Source organism: Haliotis cracherodii, unplaced genomic scaffold, assembly GCF_022045235.1.
Source record: "Haliotis cracherodii isolate W230 unplaced genomic scaffold, xgHalCrac1.p SCAF_20, whole genome shotgun sequence".
NCBI classification, from domain to species: domain Eukaryota; kingdom Metazoa; phylum Mollusca; class Gastropoda; order Lepetellida; family Haliotidae; genus Haliotis; species Haliotis cracherodii.
Genome location: NW_027266276.1, coordinates 1,956,886 through 1,982,134, shown reverse-complemented (window position 1 = coordinate 1,982,134; position 25,249 = coordinate 1,956,886). Strand labels below are relative to the sequence as shown.

The window sequence follows — 25,249 nt, the reverse complement described above, 5'->3', positions numbered from 1 at the left end:
AGATACACAACACACATGTACACATCATACATACATCAATAACTTCAAGGAGATACACAACACACATGTACACATCATACATACATCAATAACTACAAGGAGATACACAACACACATGTACACATCATACATACATCAATAACTTCAAGGAGATACACAACACACATGTACACATCATACATACATCAATAACTTCAAGGAGATACACAACACACATGTACACATCATACATACATCAATAACTACACAGAGCATACACAACATACACACACAATCACATCATACACATATGTCCACATCATACATACATCAATAACTTCAAGGAGATACACAACACACATGTACACATCATACATACATCAATAACTACACAGAGCATACACAACATACACACACAATCACATCATACACATATGTCCACATCATACATACATCAATAACTTCAAGGAGATACACAACACACATGTACACATCATACATACATCAATAACTTCAAGGAGATACACAACACACATGTACACATCATACATACATCAATAACTACACAGAGCATACACAACATACACCCATGTACACAGCATACACCCATGTACACAACATGCACCCATCTACACAACATAGACACATGTACACATCATACACCCATGTACACAACATGCACCCATGTACACAATATACACACATGTACACAATATACATCCATGTACACAACATACACACATGTACACATCATACACACATGTAAACATCATACACACATGTACACAACATACACACATCATACACACATGTACACATCATACACACATGTACACATCATACACACATGTACACATCATACACATATGTACACATCAAACACACATGTACACAACGTACACACATGTACGCATCATACACACATGTACACAACATACACACATCATACACACATGTACACAACATACACACATGTACGCATCATACACACATGTACACAACATACACACATCATATACACATGTACACAACATACACACATGTACACATCATACACACATGTACACAACATACACACATCATACACATATGTACACATCATACACACATGTACACATCATACACACATGTACACATCAAACACACATGTACACAACATACACACATGTACACAACATACACACATGTACACAACATACACACATATACACATCATACACACATGTACACATCAAACACACATGTACACAACATACACACATGTACGCAACATACATACATCAATACGTACACGGATCATACACAACACACATGTACACAACATACACACATGTACACAACATACACACATGTACGCATCATACACACATGTACACATCATACACACATGTACACATCAAACACACATGTACACAACATACACACATGTACACAACATACATACATCAATACGTACACGGATCATACACAACACACATGTACACAACATACACACATGTACACAACATACACACATGTACACAACATACACACATGTACACATCATACACACATGTACACATCAAACACACATGTACACAACATACACACATGTACACAACATACATACATCAATACGTACACGGATCATACACAACACACATGTACACATCATACACACATGTACACATCAAACACACATGTACACAACATACACACATGTACACAACATACACACATGTACACAACACACATACACATCAAACACACATGTACACAACATACACACATGTACACAACATACATACATCAATACGTACACGGATCATACACAACACACATGTACACAACATACACACATGTACACAACATACACCCATGTACACAACATACACACATGTACACAACATACACACATGTACACAACATACACACATGTACACAACATACACACATGTACACAACATACACACATGTACACAACATACACACATGTACACAACATACACACATGTGCACAACATACACACATGTACACAACATACACACATGTACACAACATACACACATGTACACAACACACATACACATCATACACACATGTACACAACATACAAACATGTACACATCATACATACATCAATACCTACACGGAGCATACACAACACACATGTACACATCATACACACATGTACACATAACATACACACATGTACACAACATACACACATGTACACAACATACACATATGTACACAACATACACATATGTACACAACATACACACATGTACACAACATACACATATGTACACAACATACACACATGTACACATACACATCATACATACATCAATAACTTCAAGGAGATACACAACACACATGTACACATCATACATACATCAATAACTACACAGAGCATACACAACATACACCCATGTACACAGCATACACCCATGTACACAACATGCACCCATCTACACAACATAGACACATGTACACATCATACACCCATGTACACAACATGCACCCATGTACACAATATACACACATGTACACAATATACATCCATGTACACAACATACACACATGTACACATCATACACACATGTAAACATCAATACATACATACATCAATACGTACACGGATCATACACAACACACATGTACACATCATACACACATGTACACATCAAACACACATGTACACAACATACACACATGTACACAACATACACACATGTACACAACACACATACACATCAAACACACATGTACACAACATACACACATGTACACAACATACATACATCAATACGTACACGGATCATACACAACACACATGTACACAACATACACACATGTACACAACATACACCCATGTACACAACATACACACATGTACACAACATACACACATGTACACAACATACACACATGTACACAACATACACACATGTACACAACATACACACATGTACACAACATACACACATGTACACAACATACACACATGTGCACAACATACACACATGTACACAACATACACACATGTACACAACATACACACATGTACACAACACACATACACATCATACACACATGTACACAACATACAAACATGTACACATCATACATACATCAATACCTACACGGAGCATACACAACACACATGTACACATCATACACACATGTACACATAACATACACACATGTACACAACATACACACATGTACACAACATACACATATGTACACAACATACACATATGTACACAACATACACACATGTACACAACATACACATATGTACACAACATACACACATGTACACATCATACACATATGTACACAACACACACACATGTACACATCATACACACATGTAAACATCATACACACATGTACACAACATACACACATGTTCACAACATATACACATGTACACAACACACACACATGTACACATCATACACACATGTACACAACATACACACATGTACACATCAAACACACATGTACACAACATACACACATGTTCACAACATATACACATGTACACAACACACACACATGTACACATCATACACACATGTACACAACATACACACATGTACACATCAAACACACATGTACACAACATACACACATGTACACAACATACACACATGTACACAACATACACACATGTACACAACATACACCCATGGACACAACATACACCCATGTACACATCATACACACATGTACACAACACACATACACATCATACACACATGTACACAACATACAAACATGTACACATCATACATACATCAATACCTACACGGAGCATACACAACACACATGTACACATCATACACACATGTACACATAACATACACACATGTACACAACATACATCCATGTACACATAACATACACACATGTGCACAACACACATCCATGTACACATAACATACACACATGTACACAACATACACCCATGTACACAACATACACACATGTACACATCATACATACATCAATACCCACACGGAGATACACAACACACATGTACACAACATACATCCATGTACACATAACATACACACATGTACACGTCATACACACATGTACACAACATACACACATGTACACAACATACACACATGTACACAACATACACACATGTAAACAACATACACACATGTACACATCATACATACATCAATAAGTACACGGAGCATACTCAACACACATGTACACAATATACACACATGTAAACATCATACACACATGTACACAACATACACACAACAAATATGCACCGAGCATACTTACATATAGACAACATATGCATAACACACATGGCATAAATACGTGGTATGGATACAGAATATGAACACAGGCCTATATAGATACACACATACAATAAACACACATATGTGAACCCCGGCCCGTTACACGAACAACAAAGCTATCCAGTCTCTAAAGGCCACTAACGAGTGACCTCCCAACACCTTCCAAAATACATCACGTAGTGTTTCACCCTACAGCCATGTTCTGAGTTAATGCGGGATCATCAGGTTTCTGCTAAACCATCCCTTGCTTACAGAGAAGGCACGTATAAGGTCGCCATGTACTTTCGTCTTGATTTCTTCATGTAAGGATTTAACAGGAAGCTGGTAACCCTGGAATGTTCCTGAACCTATCGACGAATATTGCAGGGTTAGTCAGTCATACAGACCACGAAACAAATATGTCCAACACATCCCATGCACGTCTACTATATAGTAGATTACTTCAGTTTAGGTATCTGGGGTCCTTTCTAATATATGTTGGATTATCACTCACGGAACGTGAGATGTACGTAGGGGCAGGGTTGAGATGAGCTTGTTATTATTTGAATGCATAATATCCATGTAAGTAGACAGTCTAGAATAAAGGTAAATACAAAATTTCAACGCCAGAGAATAACCAGTCTCGAATATCCGACAGAACAGATTCTATTGGGCGTAAAGGGCAAAATAGTGTGAACATGATTTGTAAATGAATCACTGACAATTAGTGATGACAAAAATGGTAAGAGGGACTTCCCTACCGCAAAAGGAACAGATTGTTTGTCATTTTAAGTTTATAGATAACCAAGATTAAAAACACCATGTCTACCAGTAGCTATGAATAATAGCAACCAGCCTAATGACATCTATGATCTGAAACGTGAGTTGTTTTGAACATTCGATGGTACACAAGCCCATTACTCATATTACAGAAAGCTATTCGACTGACTCTACACAAGCCCCATAACACAGGCTCAAAAAGTTGATCTTATGCATCATTTTAACGTCATGCAAATAAAGCCAGATTTCATATATAAGAAATCATGGGCACTGTGTTGTGTAGACACGTTGAAGTTAAATAGGGTATTACACTTCTAAAAAGTACTTTCACCTTCAGTGCAACTTCTATTTAAGTTAGGAAAAAATATTTCTTAAATCCCAAATATCAAAGTCTTCGCAAAGCATACACGCCAACAAACATGGTGGGTGGGTTTTATTGGTTTAAGGGAAATGGACACATGTGCTTTCGTTATAAGGAGTTTGTTTCATTATTCACAGAAAGGAGGAATCAAAGGTTCGTATGTGCGTTAAAGTAGTCTCCAATTTCAGACATATCGACTTTTTATGTTTCAAAGTGATGCAGTATTTTGATCTTTGCTGTCAATAATTGCGGAAATACATGACTATCAATACTCCAGATGTCTGTCACATGTTGTGTGTAGGACGCGGGTGTTGATTGTGGTGTAAATCAAAACTAATCATCGTCATTTTGTTAAACGAATGAACACACAAAAATGTTTTTCAAGTCGGTTGTGTCCACTTCTGAATATAATGAACACTTTGTTAGATGTAAATAGGATAACAAAACCCTTTCCATAATCAAAAGAAATCTCTGCTCAAAACAAACAAATCTTCACGCAGCCGCGAATGGGACATCTTCCGCGAAGCACTCAGTTTGATATCTACAAAAGATCAATTCACTTATCAGCTCAAAGGCGGAAGATACGGTGACATTTACAAATGCCATATTCACTCAAAGTTAACTGTTAGATGCGGAGAAATGCATAAATGTCAAATCCACTTCTCAGCACAAAATTAACCAGTAGATACTGTGAACCGTACAAGTGTTACGTTGATTCAAAGTTAGCCAGTAGATACAGCGGACTGTACAAGTGTTACATTGACTCAAAGTTAACCAGTAGATACAGCGAACTGTACAAGTGTCATATTGACTCAAAGTTAACCAGTAGATACAGCGAACCGCACAAGTGTCATATTGACTCAAAGTTAACCAGTAGATACTGCGAACCGCAAAAGTGTCATATTGACTCAAAGTTAACCAGTAGATACAGCGAACCGTACAAGTGTCATATTGACTCAAAGTTAACCAGTAGATACAGCGAACCGTACACGTGTCACATTGACTCAAAGTTAACCAGTAGATACTACGAAGTGTACAAGTGTCATATTGACTCAAAGTTAACCAGTAGATACTGCGAACCGCACAAGTGTCATATTGACTCAAAGTTAACCAGTAGATACAGCGAACCGTACAAGTGTCATATTGACTCAAAGTTAACCAGTAGATACAGCGAACCGTACACGTGTCACATTGACTCAAAGTTAACCAGTAGATACTACGAAGTGTACAAGTGTCATATTGACTCAAAGTTAACCAGTAGATACAGCGAACCGTACACGTGTCATATTGACTCAAAGTTAACAAATAGATACTGTGAAGCGTACAAGTGTCATATTGACTCAAAGTTAACCAGTAGATACAGCGAACTGTACAGGTGTCACATTGACTCAAAGTTAACCAGTAGATACAGCGGACTGTACAAGTGTCAAATTGACTCAAAGTTAACCAGTAGATACTGTGAAGCGTACAAGTGTCATATTGACTCAAAGTTAACACACTCTGGTATATACGATGAAATGCACAGATGTGCTATTCACTCAAAGTGATGCAGGTATATACGGTGAAATGCACGAATGTCACTTCTCAGTGCAACTGCTTCTACACTACGCCACAACACAGATACAAGCCCATCAGAGTTAGTAGCCTTCTCATGTTGTGGTGATGTTATGTTAGAAGCTTCGTGACGGTAAACAGACACTGGGAGGAACACAAGCATGATTCCTGTAGGAGATGCAAACAGGAGCTTATTCACCATATGTTGTTGATAGAGGATGAACTGATTGAGAACCTAAGGGCCGGAGCACGTATCTTCTCATGGTTGGGTTACGCCTGGTTAGGGAGATGTTGCCAGATACACCCCATAACGTTGGCAAGTTGTTTCGCAGACCTTACTTTAGCAGTATCAATTCAAAGAGTAAATACCTGGAACGTTTAAGACCATGTAAACAAACTGATGTCTCCACATATAACATGGAATCACTTTAACCCTGTAAAAGTAAGATATTTCAACACTATAATTTAAAACTTAATTCCATAGAATTAACAGCCTGGTTACGTTTTGAAAACATCGATTATTGCTTGAAGTATGAAAAAGTTAGAAGGTGTACATTTACTTGCAACACGTTTATAATGTTGCATGACTGCTAAACCGATCATGATATCTGTTTCAAGACACCACGCAGAGAGGGGTAGTTTGTCCTCTGCATCATTTACCGAGTATATTCAGCATAATGCTGTTTCCTTTGCACTGATTGTGTTTCATGCAGAGAGGAGGTTATGGAAGGACTTTAACAGCCAACAGCGCACAACGATCGATGAAAATCCGAAGCCATCAAAGCCATGCATGTCCCAATTACCAACTTATACAGCCTTATTAAAACAGAGTATGTTTTATCTTTTAAAATATTATCTAAGAGAGAAATGTGGGATATAATGTCACATTGTCTAGACAACATACAATTATGGTGGTGGAACAATTTGTGGTTCCCAAATATTTTGGCAACATAATTACAATTTGGGCTTCAAATTGGCCATGTTGTATTGTACATAAAGGCAATGAGGACACCAAAATGACATAAAGTTGTTGCCGTGGCTGCTGCTATCACACGCCGAGCCTGGGTTTTCTAATCTGCTTGATAGCACTTTTATGTGTGGTGATGTCATAAACCGAGGACAAGGCTTAGTTAATAACACTAAACACGTATAATAAGAGCATCAACTCATGCTGGTCGCTTCATTTCGCATTAATGTGTACTCAGTGTGTACTCGCAATGTGGGATATGGGCATGGTGGCAGCATTCCGACTGGTGATGGAGGGCATTCTTAAATAGAACTCATGGCTGACAAGGTAGATGCAGAAAGATAGATAGATGAAAAAAGGTGAATATATATAGATGAACATAAATAGTTAACAAAAATAGGTGTGATATCAGTGGATAGAGGATATAGATATATAGAAAGATGAATATAGACAGATGTATGCATGTATAACATGAGTATAGATAGAAAGATTAATATTGAAAGGAATATTGATATAGGTAGAGAGAGGACATATAAAGGAAAGAAGTATATTAAAAGGGAATATAGATAGACGAATACAGACACAAATATAAATACTGAAAGATGAATATTGGTATAGGTGACATAGATAGACATAGGTGACATAGGTAGAAAGATGAATACAGATAGAAAGATGAAAACAGGTTTAAAGATGAATATAGAGAGAAAGATGAATACAGATAGAAAGATGAAAACAGGTTTAAAGATGAATATAGAGAGAAAGATGAACACAGAGAGAAAGATGAATATAGAGAGAGAGATAAATACAGAAGAAAGATGAATACAGATAGAAAGATAAAAACAGATAGAAAGATGAATACAGGTAGAACGATTAATATAGAGAGAAAGATAAATACAGATAGAAAGATGAAACAGGTAGAAAGATGAATACAGATAGAAAGATGAATATAGAGAAAAAGATGAACACACATAAAAAGTTGAATACAGATAGAACGATGAAAACAGGTAGAAAGATGAATATTGAGAGAAAGATAAATATAAAGAGAAAGATGAATACAGAGAGAAAGATGAAAACAGATAGAAAGGTGAAAACGGATAGAAAGATGAAAACAGCTAGAAAGGTGAAAACAGGTAGAAAGATGAAAACAGGTAGAAAGATGAATATAATGAGAAAGATGAATACAGAAGGAAAGATGAATATAAAGAGAAAGATGAATACAGATAGAAAGAAGAATATAAAGAGAAAGATGAATACAGATAGAAAGATGAACACAGAGAGAAAGATGAAAACAGGTAGAAAGATGAAAACAGATAGAAAGGTGAAAACAGGGAGAAAGATGAATATAAAGAGAAAGATGAATACAGGTAGAACGATAAATACAGGTAGAACGATGAAAACAGATAGAAAGATGAAAACAGGTAGAAAGATGAATGTAAAAAGAAAGATGAATACAGATAGAAAGATGAATATAAAGAGAAAGATGAAAACAGGTAGAAAGATGAAAACAGGTAGAAAAGTGAAAACAGGTAGAAAGATGAATATAATGAGAAAGATGAATATAATGAGAAAGATGAATACAGATAGAAAGAAGAATATAAAGAGAAAGATGAATACAGATAGAAAGAAGAATATAAAGAGAAAGATGAATACAGATAGAAAGATGAACACAGAGAGAAAGATGAAAACAGGTAGAAAGATGAAAACAGATAGAAAGGTGAAAACAGGGAGAAAGATGAATATAAAGAGAAAGATGAATACAGGTAGAACGATAAATACAGGTAGAACGATGAAAACAGATAGAAAGATGAAAACAGGTAGAAAGATGAATACAGATAGAAAGATAAAAAAGGTAGAAAGATGAATATAAAGAGAAAGATGAATACAGATAGAAAGATGAAAACAGATAGAAAAGTGAAAACAGGTAGAAAGATGAATATAATGAGAAAGATGAATATAATGAGAAAGATGAATATAGATAGAAAGATAAATATAGATAATAGATAAATATAGAGAGAAATATAAATACAGATAGAAAGATGAATACAGGTAGAAAGATAAATGTAGAGAGAAAGATGAATACAGATAGAAAGATGAAACAGGTAGAAAGATTAATATAGAGAGAAAGATGAAAACAGATAGAAAGATGAAAACAGATAGAATGATATACATGTAGATAGATGAATACAAATATGTAGATTAACACAGACAGAAAGATGAATATAGATAAATGAATGCAGATTGATGAGTGAACATATATAGAAAGATAAATATTGATAAAAGATGTAGATAGAGATAGAAAATGAACATATACAGATGAATGTATACAGAACGATTAACAGATATAGATAGATGACTATATATGGAACATAACTTCAAAAGCTGACATAAATCCAGAATGATATGAGAAACAATGTGCGGCGTCTAGGTCCTATGTGGATGAGATTTCTTATGATATAATTATGTCGCTTTTATTTGTCTTAAATGAAATATCTTTATCTAGGCCAGCAAGGAATCACGGATAGACTTCTCTCTCGACAAATAGCATGCATTATCATCCAAATTATACCCCACACTTGATAAATTGCTAACTGAAATGTTTTTGAAAGTGAAGTATCAAAACTCCACACCATCAATGATTTGAGAGTGACATACTAAACGTTTATGAGCATGAAGAATCCACATGTAAGTTGGTCACACATCAGTTAATGAAAGTGTCATCCGAATGCTTTGAAGCAGGACGACTCAACGTCTATTTTGGTCACACATCAATGATTGAAAGTGTTATACGAAACGTTGCGCCCGTGCTTCATGCGTCTGTCAATATTCATCAAGTCATTTCACTTCGATCGCAACCTGAATGTTTCCAAATTGTTTCTGTCAGTTAACAGCCGATATTCAAGACATAGACACGTGAGGAAGTAATTCTCCGTCGATGGTGCCGTTCCTACAGCCAAACCTAGTTGGTACATAGCACCTGTGTCAACAACCCAAAGGTTGAAATTGACACAAATCGATGACGATCAGCTGATTGCTTGTTTGTTTGCTGATGAATCAGTGATGTCAATTCACTACTTGTATCCACGGGGCTATCGTAATTAACTGATGTTTGTGTGTAAATACCCAAATCAGTACCACTTTGCGGATTCAGTGTACTCCGCGTAATCTACCTGTTGAAACTGCAATATTATCACTAATTGCTCCCAATAAGGCCTGGCATCTTAAGCAATGGAAACATTTAGTTTGATTACAGATCATTCATCTTTATAATAATTTCCAGCATGGATTGATTACATTATATAAACAGTTCCTGGCGTTTCATTTGATAGTAGGAAGAGAAAGCAATTTGGGATACTATTTTATTATAAAGATGAAACGTGTGTTTACATTTTAACTTTTTAGGACCTCGGTGTACTTTCATGCTATAACATGATCAACATACGGAGACGCCTTGTTGCTGCTCTTCTTGTAATGTGTGTTGCATACATTGTGATTACGCAATGACTTTACTTTCACATCGTGGCGTTACGATCACACGGAGACGTTACTTTAAAATCATGGCTTTCGGTCATAGAATGACGTTACTTTTACATCGTGGCGTTACGGTCATAGAATGACGTTGCTTTCACATCGTGGCGTTACGATCAAAGAATGACGTTTGCTTCACATCGTGGCGTTACGGTCATAGAATGACGTTGCTTTCACATCGTGGCGTTACGATCATAGAATGACGTTACTTTCACACGGAGACACGGCACAATGAGACTTTCAAGACAGTCTCAAGACGTTAGTTTTGTCCCCTGTTTTACGACCATGCCATGCGCTACTGTCATAACCCGACGTTGCGATCTTCCTTGATCCATGTATAGTATGACGTTACGACGAAACAATCAATCTAATTTCACAGTATAGCGTTACTACTACACTGTGATGAGGTTTCAAAGCATGACGTTAGATGTAATTTCACACTATGGCGTTACGATCACACAGTGATACTAGTTTCACAGTATGACGTTTAGATCTCACAGTATTGCAGTTTCACAGTTTGACGTTACAACAACGCTGTGATGCTAGTTTCACGTTATGACGTTCCGACCTCGAACTGATGACACGAAAAGGTTTTGACGTATCAATCACGGCGTCGCATATCATCTGCACATTTGTCGACTGTTGCTAATATCATGAATGACGACGTGATCAGTGACGTTTAATATTTAAGGCTGCGGAACTTGTAATACGTTAAAAGGAAATGTTAATGTTGTAACAGAACGTAATACTGGAAGAATTAGTGCTTTGGGTTTTCGCCCTTTTTAGATTTATTCCGGACATGTCCAGTCGAGGACTACAAGAATGGGTTTCAGACATCCTACCAATCTGGTGAGTAGAAGCCTTTTTCGGTGTGACTAACAAACGCATGACCTACATGACTATTCCATCGCCCCTGTACCCGACGAGCCGATATATATTACACTTGTCGTACACAATCAACACATTACCAACACCTGGTATCATCACTATTTGTTATAATGATTCATAAACACATGCTCCTCGTGATATAGTCTGAAGTGTATATTGGACTCTGCTAGTAAAGATGACTTATGCTTACGGAAATGTTTTTTGTCAATATTATTTGTTGTGTATTAATGTGAGGTTTTGTACGAATCTACAATGTTCCTGTATTGAGAACTTCTCGATACTGGACCGACTCCGTAGTCTTGTGGTAGAGCGCCCGCCCGGAGAGCGGAAGGTCCGGGGTTCGATCCCCGGCCGCGTCAAGGAAAAAGACGTTAAAAGATGGTACTTGTTGGTACCCTGTCTGGCGCCCGGCATTAAGGGGCTAAAACAAGGGCTGGTCGGCTTGGAGTCAGTATACTGTGTCTGAGTGGGGTGTTCACACTATAACCTTTGGCTTGACTAGTACAATCACACACACACATGTGAAATAATCATATAACTCCATCGCTTCACCAAGAAATACCCCATACAAACTGTAGGTATATGTTGAGTGTAAAGTTCATCAAACACATGCATGTGCCTCGCAATAGAGTTGCCATGTAAAAACATATTAAGCAAATAACAGGCGAATGCGGACGGAGCCAGAATTATATGAAAATATCAGCACAACACTCACAATTCTTAGAAAATGGATTGCATGCTTGATAGACATTACATAAAACTGATTTTCCATTAAACTAAAAACAATATTTCCCCGGGTTTTTTACCAGAATCTCAGTGGGGGACATCACAGCCCTTCCATTTCTGCAATTACTCTGCAGGCAAACTCAAATATCAAAAACACATTTTTTTTGTGTTGGAGTGCCGTAGTGATAATTGAACTTTTTAAAGCATATCGTCTACATTCTTAATCCGAGGAAACTGGCTTTAGAGGGCATAAAAACTGATCAGGTCTGGTCTATTTGTTTATATCTTGAGAAGGTATTTCTTCGTACAACAGTAATTTACAGAAGGTCATTTAATGTTAAATCTTCCACAGCATAGTGTACACTGAAATATACAGTGAGTGAGTATGGTTTTACGCCGCGTTTAGCAATATTCAATCAATATCACGACAGGGCCCAGCTGAAATGGGCTCCACACATTGTATCCATGTTGGGAATCGAACCCGGGTCTTTGCCGATACGGACGAACGCTTTAACCACTAGACTACCCCACAGCCCGTGAAATATACAGACATAATGTTATCTAAGTATGTGTCTTGAAAAGACGATGTGAATTTTGAAGGAAATCGTGTATTTTGTAGTCCGTTAATGTCAATTCTATGTTGAATTTCAGTGTTCAGGTAAGCAGTATAGAGGCGGGATGAGAGGAAGTGAAATGAGGGTCTAACGTAGCGTCCAAGATTATTACACATATATAGCGACGTGCAAGCACGTGTGTTTTTTCCGTGGTTACTTGGACTAGTCCGGACTGATGCCGATATTTAGTGCTAGCACACGGAGATATCATGCCGCACTGTAACATGAATACCAAACTTAGACTTAATATACTGACAACAAGTACCATCTTTAAACGTCTTTTTTGTACTGATCGAACACACGACCTTGTGTTCTCCGGCCAGACGCTCTACCATTAGACCAGGATCAGAAGGCAAGGGTGCCAATTCCATAAATGACCTGACTTTGACCCCTTGTACTTCAGCACAGTATCGTAGCTCGTGAGTACAGGTGACCAATTGCCTTGCCTTTACATGTGTTTGTGACGGGTGTCACCGGTACGGCAGTATAGGCTCATCTCGAACACATGGAATCATAACTATTTGATAGTGATTCATAAACACATCATATACTAGTAGTCGGAATCGTACAATCGTACAATAGTACAATCGTGCTTTTAGCAGATGTTTTTCATGAATACGGAAAGGGTTTTGTCGTGCCATGTATATCGTTCCCAGTAATCGTCCAGAAGGAGTTGTTTCTGGATTGACGGGGTTTGTACTAACGAGGTAACCCTGCAGTGCTGAAGGACCGAGAGAAAAGCGACCACTCTGGAATACTGAGGAATACTGGAGGATCTCACATAGGTAATGGGGACCAAAGGTCCAGGATCGTGACAGAGATTCAGTATCAAGAATCATCACATGTTGATTGCAAGATAAGGAAATCAAAAGGTGTACCTTCAATATGTTTCGATATATGGTGTTGTATCGTACAAAACTGCAGATATATTTCAATTGCGGTTGTGGTTGAATGATCTTGAGTGTATAAAATCCTCAAAACACATCCCCTATTCCCGTTTACATTTTAAGAGTATGATAAAAATCAAAATAACCCCATTTTGCCCTTTCATATTTACATATTAGAAGCATACTTTAAGGAACATAGGTCGCCCATGCTCCTAAATTGTAAATACAACAATCGCATGCATGAGTGACCTCAACTTGACCCAAATCCTTGAACAGTCCCCATGGATTTACCTCCCTTGAATTGATTGCATTCATTTTATCAATACTTAAGAAATTAGAATAAATTATCGTCCTTCAAATGAAATGGTTCACCCGATGAAGGAGTAAGTACAGTCTCCGAAACGTGATCCTCATAAAAAAGAAGTTGACATCCATAAATTCTCTTCCTTGTGTGTATCACTTCTCTATGCCTTTCAGAGACTTGTCCTTGAAATGGTTAAGATTCGTGTGTATGTTATTCGAAGGAAAACGTATTCTGTGCACGTTCACGGACCAGTGGACCACCGGATCTCACCATGAATTGCAAACATATAAAGCGAAAGACAAACTAACATCAGCACTATGTCATACACAAGATAATAATACACATACTTCCAATTAAGTAAAGTCCAAATTAAAGAGGTTCCATTATATACAGTTACCAGAGTTGACTTCTGAAACTCGCTATACGTATACAAGAACGTCAGTGCAATAAGTGTACTTAAATTATTACGCGCATACATGAAATGTCTGTGTTTATTATCAGTGGGCATAGATGATAAAAATAGTCCCTCAACTCACATACAGTTGGAGATACGTGGAAAACTCTTCAGATATCGCTGGATGAAGGCGAGATGAAAAACATCAAATACGGGAAGATTACGTGTGTAAAAGTTCGCCAGCAGGTAGATGATTTACGATTATGATCATACCAACACAAAATATTATTTTCAATACCTTTGAGGTTAAACCCACCTGTATGTAATACAGATCAAAGGTTCGACTTAGCTGTAGTTACAATGTAACAAAACAAACAGAATGTAATCCATTACAACAGTACATGTTTGGTTTACCAACATCACGTGAGCTCTTCCTTCAGGCACGCGTGCAAGCCACGTGGTATAGGTATCTAATTGTGCGCGGCTTTCGCGGAACGGGAGTTAAAAAACAATCATTAACGTCATGTTGTCTGTTCGACGGAAACGTAATGAACAGTTGCAGACAATAGACTGTATGGTTTGGGCGTTAAAACAATCCACAACAATGGCAGATAGTTTTTACACTCGCCTTCTCATTCTGTCTGAGTGGGAATATGGGTCGGGTTTCCCTAACCTTTACAATGCTAGAATAACTCATCTGGATTTTGGAATCTTGTCTCTATTGATTGTATCAACCGAAAAAACTGCCGGGCAAACAAGGTCCAAACACAAGTATGATAGCTGTATCAAATGCATCCCCATCGAATAATCATTTCTGAATGAGAACAACCATCCTACAATCCGATTGTCTTAATCAGCCTTTAGATACTGACGTCAGATTTAAAATGTTTGTGACATCACGAGCGTCATTGTCACGCCATGATAATAACGTATGTATAAATATGTAACAATAGTCTCGACGACACCAGTGGCGGAGGATAAGTTCACTTTTTCAATATTTGAAAGTGATTTATGAACACCCGATTAAAGTAAGAATTGTACCGCGGCCTCTGCTTTTAGTAGAGATTTCTTATGATTAGGGTCTTAGGTCTTGTCGCGTTTTTATTCTGAGATATCGAGACCAGATATGTCATTTGGCATCTTGTTCGTCTCAAAGCCACAGTGGTATCCGAACATTCCAGGAACGATGGAATTACTGACCTCGGTTGTATTCAAAGAAAAACTCACAAAATGTAATGATGAAAGTTCCCAACTGTGTAGATTGTTTCAAGATCTGTAATCTATCAGAATATTCTGATGATCTCTCATTGAGACAATGAGTGAGTGAGTTTAAGTTTCAGAAGCTTTCAGTAATATTCCGGGTACAAGACGGCGGTAAAGGCTAGACAAGCGTTCACACATTGCACCCATGTAGAGAATCGAGCCCTGGTCATAGTGAGTGAGTTAATATTTATATTTCAGCCATATCGTGACTTCCCTGGTCATAGGCGTGAAGAACGAACACTTTAATCACTAGACTATCCCACCGTCCCTGTATACATTAAATGTAAATACATCGTTAGAGCTTCTTAGAGGTTCGATATATTGGTATGTACTATCACTTCGACATACACTGGTTTATATCCAATAATGTAGAACCTACGGGTGAATAATGCGTTCGATATATTGGTATGTACTATCACTTCGACGTCGACATACACTGGTTTATATTCAATAATGTAGAACCTACGGGTCAATAATGCGTTCGATATATTGGTATGTACTATCACTTCGACATACACTGGTTTATATTCAATAATGTAGAACCTACGGGTCAATAATGCGTTCGATATATTGGTATGTATATACGTGCTATCACTTCGACATACACTGGTTTATATTCAATAATGTAGAACCTACGGGTCAATAATGCGTTCGATATATTGGTATGTACTATCACTTCGACATACACTGGTTTATATTCAATAATGTAGAACCTACGGGTCAATAATGCGTTCGATATATTGGTATGTATATACGTGCTATCACTTCGACAAATACTGGTTTATATTCAATAATGTAGAACCTACGGGTCAATAATGCGTTCGATAAATTGGTATGTACTATCACTTCGACATACATTGGTTAATATTCAATAATGTAGTACAGACGGGTCAACAATGGATTTGAAATATCGGTGCATTCGAGATAACCAAATTCCGATATTTGATAATAATATCATTTCAGACAACAGACTTCATCCTTATGCATATAGTTTGTTTGTTTATCTGTTTGTTGTTTATCACTGCACTCACAATATATATATATATATATATATGCATGCGGCGCTGACATGTCGTATCCAAATTGTAAAGACCGATGCTCATTATGTCAATCACAGGATTTTCTTTTCCTATACTAGATCATTTAGAGACCGCCGCATATGTTTGTGAGCGCAGTGATAAACAACAAACAGACAAACAAACAAACAAACAAACGGTATATGCGGGGAACGCCAGACAAGGGTTTCACATATTGTACCTATGTGGGGAATTGAACACTGGTCCTCGACATGAAGAGCGAACGCCTAAACTGCAAGGCTAACCACCTATCTTCTTGATATCATATTAATTTTGTTTATATGGTACAGTAAACTACGTTTATAACGAACTCAAAGAGACCACTAATATTAGTTCGTCATAACCGCAGTTCGTTATAAGCATATATACAGCAAATGGACGGGAGCAAAAAACAGTTTGTTATATCCATCAGTTAGTCATAAGCGAGTTCGTTATATATATAAGTACATGTTACACAATCAAGACATAGGCAATATAACACAATACAGCACAATATAATAATCCTGAGTAGAGGTACTGGACCCCATACGAGTACAGCTTGATAACTTTGCACCTGAAAATGGACATGCACACAATATTCAAGTATCTGCACTGCCCTGAAATCAAATCAAACTACCGAGCTGTCTCTGAAGCTTATCCAATACACCCGGCGATCACAAACGTTTCACTCATAACCAGTTCAAGCGATATGTAAAACACACGAAAATCGATACAAGGTCGGTGACATTTACCTGATTTTAATCGACAAATCCCTTCTCAGGCAGCTCTGCACTTGGTAAAACCATACGTACTCTCAAAGCTTTTAACTCAGTCCTTCCTATTGACACTTTGCCCCTTATCAAGTTGTCCACGCGATACCACGCGAATCCTGATTCACGAGGGAAATAACTTCATATCCCAACGCTGCCAACTTTTTAACAAAATATGATTGAATACTACAGAGGGATTGACGGCGGCGTGGTTTTCCAGCACCAATAGCAGCACGCTAGCGATGTTAGTGTTGACTTTAGCCTTGTGGTGAAAGCATTACCATTGCAGCGCCTGATCTACGCTGCACGGCGTTAGTCTATGGTTGGTCATTATATGCGAATGTTGGAGGCATTTTGTGTGTCGGGACACGCTCTTAAAATTACCACACAAAAATAGCCAAGTTTACGAGCCAACAGAGAAATCTCAGCTCTAACCTTCAAATGGAAGTGCAATATTGAAAGACGTTTGTGCAGAACATTCAGAGAATACAATATCGCTACTCCAGCCATTTCGTCTTCTAGACAGCGGAGACTATTTCTGCACTCATGCTGGAGACATCAATGATTTTATTTCGATTATACAGAGCCACAAGAACATCCTCTGAATAGAAATGGTCATTAGCGAACACTTTTCTCATTCGTCTTTGAGAAGTATATTTTTGTACTTAAGCTTTAATGTCTCGCATTGAGCAAATATATTAACATTGTGCATATTAACGAAACTTTCATCATTAATAACATCGGATAACAAACATATTGACATCCTTCCAGTGGTTATGTTTTTAACCATCTCATCATCATCTAGACGAAAGCTATTAATATTATTCGGGAAAATTCGTTCACCAAAACAAAAGCAAAACGTTGTGTATCTGACAGCATGGTGTACATTTCAACAAGGTGTACTTTTCAACTACCAGCTGTACATTTCAACACACAGCTGAAACATTTCAACAAGCAGCTGTACATTTCAACACGCAGCTGTACATTTCAACACACAGCTGTACATTTCAACAAGCGGATGTACATTTCAACACACAGCTGTACATTTCAACAAGCGGATGTACATTTCAACAAGTGGATGTACATCTCAACACACAGCTGTACATTTCAACAAGCGGATGTACATTTCAACACACAGCTGTACATTTCAACAAGCGGATGTACATTTCAACACACAGCTGTTCATTTCAACAAGCGGATGTACATTAAAGCATGCAGCTGTACATTTTAACAACCAGCTGTACTTTTCAAAAAGCAGTTGTACATTTCAACAACCAGGTGTACATGTACATTTCATAAACCAGGTAGTATATCGCAAAAGAAGCGGTAGAAATGCACCCAAACCACCAAGTGCAGATAAGAAACAATGCATTTTTATTCTTGTAAACTCATTGCACAGATAAACGAATAAACAATGCACACACAGTTGGTGGTATCTGTCTATGTCGCCTTTATTCCCCGCGTCTTTTGCTTACACAACTGGCAGTGGAGCAAAAATAAACAGAAAATCTTTCGCCAACCTCCCGAGATTACATACACTGTCTGTACGTCAAGGAAGACATGCTTTCTCTTGTTCATTCTTTGCATTGAACGATTTATTTAAATAAGTTCTATATTCAGCTATTGTACTTGGGGACATTCTTTAGGGGCGTTCCTCGGAATAGTTCAATTACCTCGAACCCGATTCTTGGAGCGATCCAGCAGGCCTGGGCAGAAATTGGGTTCATTATTTGTCCGTTTGTTTCTGTACTGTCACAACTCTGGTTTATCTTAATGACTGTCGGAGTGATGATGCGTTCAACCACACTGTCGTGACGATACAAGGCTATTTTAGTGCTTAGACTACTATAACATACATTTGAAAAGTTTACTGAGTCCGCCTTTGGAATCCCGGGTTTTGACTGGTCCTCAGTCACCGATACTTGCTGTATAAGGCGACGTCGTGGATTGGATGGTCAGGTTCGCGACTTGAGTGATAACCTGACATCGTGTCTCGACAGACTGGATCAGTGTTCACTATTACAATTGCTGGAATGTCTGGTCAATGCTCCATCATTGAAGGACCGATGTCATACAGATGAAATGATGCGGCGTGACACGCACACACGCACACACGCACATACACTCACACGCACACATATATATGCACGCACACCCGCATAGGCACACATTCAAAACAAACAAACAAGCCATACTAATCGTATTGCTAACTGTTTCAAGTGTAGAGTTTGTTTATTTGTTTGTTGTTGAACGCCACCATCAGCAGTATCCCAGCTATATGACGGCGGTCTGTAAACAATCGAGTCTGGGCCAGTCATTCCAGTGACTGGCATCTTGAGCATCGATCCACGCAGTTGGGATACGATGATACGCATCAACCAAGTCAGCGAGCCTGACCACCCGATCACGCTGGTCGCCTCTAACGACAAGCATTGCTGTCGTTGCTGAAGATCTATTAGAACCCGGATCTTGACGGGTCGGAAGTATAGAGTGATGAAATTAACTCACACCAGTTGTTGCACATAGCAGTCTTAAAGCTTCTCCTGGGTTTTTTTAAATCGCAATAGTTGTTGCAATTACCGGCCTTACATAGCTACGACTGTTGTAAAACACACAGCAATTTACAATAGCTTATGTCGCTTTGAGCTTATCCACAGTACCATGTTAGCGCCCATGCCTTAACATAGACTTACTCCAGTCGTTACTCCCATGCTTTAACATAAACTTACTCAAGTCGTTACTCCCATGCTTTAACATATACTTACTCCAGTCGTTACTCCCATGCTTTAACATAGACTTACTCCAGTCGTTACTCCCATGCTTTAACATAGACTTACTCCAGTCGTTACTCCCATGCTTTAACATAGACTTACTCCAGTCGCTTTGTACACGCACGACTGGTGCACAACAATCTACAGGAACACGTTCTTAGATCAAAGAATTAACAAGACAAAGAAGATCTTTAAAATTATTTAAAATATGACTTCAATAGATTGAGACGCGAAAGGAATTACGTCTCCTCGTGGATATTATCATACGTTTGATTTCCTATGGAAAGTATCGTTAGAGATAGTATATTAAAAAGAAATGTGCTGGCACTCAAAGAATACTTCTTAATGGTTTTACTGATTAAAAACTATTAATTACTGCTGCTGGATATCGTAGACATGTTATCATTACATTTAACTTTTTCGGTACATTTAACTTTTTCGGTACAACATTTCAAACATGGTAGGGGTCACATGGTTGCAAATTCATTTCTTACCCTAGTCTTCACTGAACCAATTTAGTTTTACACAAAAATTACGATTTACAAACTGTTGCAGGAGTGAGTGATGGTTAAATAAACATAATGAAATTTAAAAAACCTTCTTCCAATTTTCAATTACAAAACAAACTCGGTTTACATTCCTTTGCTCCTCTATAAGATGTCTCGATACACGAGATATTATACGCGTACATAATTCACGAGTATGACCAAGTACTATAAAACGCACCAATGTATGCCTGCCTGACTAAACCATGTGCATAGCTGAGAATATAACACGAGTGTCCTTCTCTTATTTATGTTTACAGGCTGAGTGCTACGGTTATTATATTTCCCAGGAGACGGAGAGGCTATGAATGTCATAAACACAGCATGGCATATTTTATTAATTGTGTTATTTTTACATACTTTGTAACAAAGCTTATGCCCCCCCCCCCCCCCCCCACCCCCCAAACGTAAATGAAAGGCTTGTGACGTCAACAGTGTGATGATATCACAAGTTTAATCTAGAGGCCTAAAGATATCTATATCTAACAGTGAATGACGAGATGCTTAATCGAATATTCGTTGATTTGTAAATATAAACGAAAAAAACTAAACGCATTCGATTGTACGATTCCGACTACGTCATGAGCATGTGTTTATGAATCCCTATCAAACAGTGATTATGCCATGTGTTCGCGTATCCTGTCCCACAGATGGTACCTGTGACAAACACATGCAAAAGCAAGTGATATGTTTACCTAAAAGAAACACGGGCACCTATGGCACAATTTAAAATGGAAAATTGCATGTGAGATCCTTTTGGTCACTGATGCGTCAAACTTGACCATGTCCTCCATATGTCTCACCATGTCTGCCATACACGTGGAGCTGAATGTTTACGTAAATTGATGGCATAACAAATATGCGATCGAGAAAAAACATTCAATCATATGGTTTCCCTTATCCAATAATTAGCTGTATACAAAATGTCTCTATCCTTATCTCGCAAAATGATGAGCCGCGTTTCGACAAATCCTTTTAAAACATACTTTTTAAGCAGCTTAACGAGGCCACCCCATCTGCGAAGAATAACAGACATACTTGGAACTGGGAAAAAAGCACAGAAATCACGAGAATTGCAAAGGAATATATCAAAGGTTATCAATGGTTTTAATCGTCGGGGAGATCCTTCGCAGAATGTTGTGGGGCTTTTTGCATGTATTTGGCACGAGTTGCAGTGCTATGTTCTGCCGTTCTCTGAAATAGACCTCAGGAATCTTGCACCAGTTGCCTAATTAGAAAGCCATCACCTCCACCAGACTTTGATAAGGCACTCCTCCGGTCCTATCTCGCTCTCACACAATCTGGCCCAGACCATTTAGACAGGGGCCGAGGCCAGGACGACGCGAGTTGGGGTGCGCCTGATACCGCACAGTCAAATCTGAGATTCATTAAGATAATCGATGGGCATTCTTCAGTATCAAACGTTGCTTGCTTCTGCAGCCTATAATATTACAATGATTTTCTTAATTGAAGCGTATTTGATGTTTCATTTTACATGTTATGCAAATTTATGTGTGTGATATGTATTTCTTGAATATTATTTTTGTTACCTTTTTTTAATTATACATTTATGATTATTTTTGTTTCATTTATATAATTTTGTTTATTTGATTTGTTTTGGGTTTTTTATGGATTATTATTTTGTTGTGGATCTGAATCAGAAAACACATGGTGAGCGAAACAAACGACCACCACAGTCCGATGACACATATCAGCAAGGTCACACACCGTAACCCCCAATTCCCCATTTTAATCCTCTCAGAACTAGCCACGTGTACATGCGACCTGTAGTGCCCTGAAATCTCCGCGGGATACAGAGTAGTGATTAATAACTGTGCTACTCCATGTTCTTCGTTTGTGCAAACTTCAAAACGATTTTGTCCAAACTGAGACTCCATAGTTTTCATCCCGTCCAGAAACTTCTATTATTAATAGAAGCGTCAAATTAGGACCAAGTGTATTTCATTACGTTAATTATGTTCTTATCCTAGTTAATTACCGATACAACAGGCCTATGTAATATATCTTATAGATATCCCAAACTAATTCATACCAGGTGTATCAGGAAAATATACGTGGCGTGAGATCCAAGGTAAATTGCAATCCATCAAAAGTTTCACTAAGCCATTACTCACATTGCATCCTGCATATAATCTTAAACTTAATCTTGTTTAAAAGCCGTGGTTGTTTAGAGCGTATTAAATTGTTCACGGATACAGCGCTTGATATTTATTCTCATACTTAACCTTTAAGATCCAACAGATTATTTCGCTTACATTCTTGAAAGGTCGAATGGCAGTATCAAGTCGGTCCATACAGTGCCAGTGCAGAATAACTTCTTCGTCGACCCTGAACACACCGTGTGAGCACTGTGTTCAGCCATAAGGCATAAAACGCTCGATGAAACAGCCCTTATCTCAAAGGGACCCCTGGGTTTTGAATTTGTTAGATGCTTTGCCATTCAAAACTATATCCAAAAGATCATATTTGATTGCCTTTTTGTTATTGTGTGTAGTGACTGTTTTAGGACTTCTATTGATTTCATCGTTTCAAATGAAGCTTGCTGTTCGGAATCGACATTTTACAACGGGGATGGCCCTCGTTTCGCTACGTGGTCGAAAGGATACATATTACATGATCCGGAACTGTCTGTTGCTACTGTTCTAACAATCGTTCTACTAACACTGTCTAACAGTCCTTCTACTGACAATGTCCTAACAATCGTTCCACTGACTCTAACAATCGTTCTACTAACACTGTCTAAATAACATTCCTTCTAATGACACTGTCCTAACAATCGTTCCACTGACTGTCTAACAATCGCTCCACTGACTCTGTCTAACAATCGTTCCACTGACTCTAACAATCGTTCTACTAACACTGTCTGAATAACATTCCTTCTAATGACACTGTCCTAACAATCGTTCCACTGACTGTCTAACAATCGCTCCACTGACTCTGTCTAACAATCGTTCCACTGACTCTAACAATCGTTCTACTAACACTGTCTGAATAACATTCCTTCTACTGACACTGTCCTAACAATCGTTCTACTGACTGTCTAACAATCGCTCCACTGACTCTGTCTAACAATAGTTCCACTGACACTGTGCTAACAGTCGTTCCACTGACACAAATAATCGTCCCACTGACTCTGTCTAACAATCGTTCCACTAACACTGTCTAAAACTCGTTCCGCTGACACTGTCTCACAATCGTTTCACTGACTCTGTCTCACAATCGTTCCACTGACTGTCTAACAATCGCTCCACTGACTCTGTTTAAGAGTCATTCAACTGACACTAACAATCGTTTCACTGACTGTCTCACAATCGTTCAACTGACACTAACAATCATTCCACTGACACTAACAGTCGTTCCACTGACTCTGTTTAACAATCGTTCCACTGACAATGTCTAACAGTCGCTCTACAGAAACTTTCTTATAATCGTTCCACTGATACTGTCTACCAATCGTTCAACTGACACTAACAATCGTTCAACTGACACTAACAATCGTTCAACTGACACTAACAATCGTTCAACTGACACTAACAATCGTTCAAC

At 38.1% G+C, this 25,249-nt stretch overlaps 1 protein-coding gene across 3 annotated transcripts in view; it reads right to left on the bottom strand.

Moving 5' to 3' along the window:
• Positions 1-25,249, bottom strand: part of LOC139470207 (neuronal acetylcholine receptor subunit alpha-10-like) — a 112,445-nt gene that overhangs the window by 33,776 nt on the left and 53,420 nt on the right. The window contains exon 1 of one of the 3 annotated variants that reach the window (XM_071252524.1): positions 18,349-18,534. The exons of the other annotated variants lie outside the window; for them this stretch is intronic. The gene's annotated coding sequence lies outside the window, so the exon portion shown is untranslated. Of the gene's footprint in view, positions 1-18,348; positions 18,535-25,249 lie in introns of those variants that run through there. 3 annotated transcript variants of the gene reach the window in all.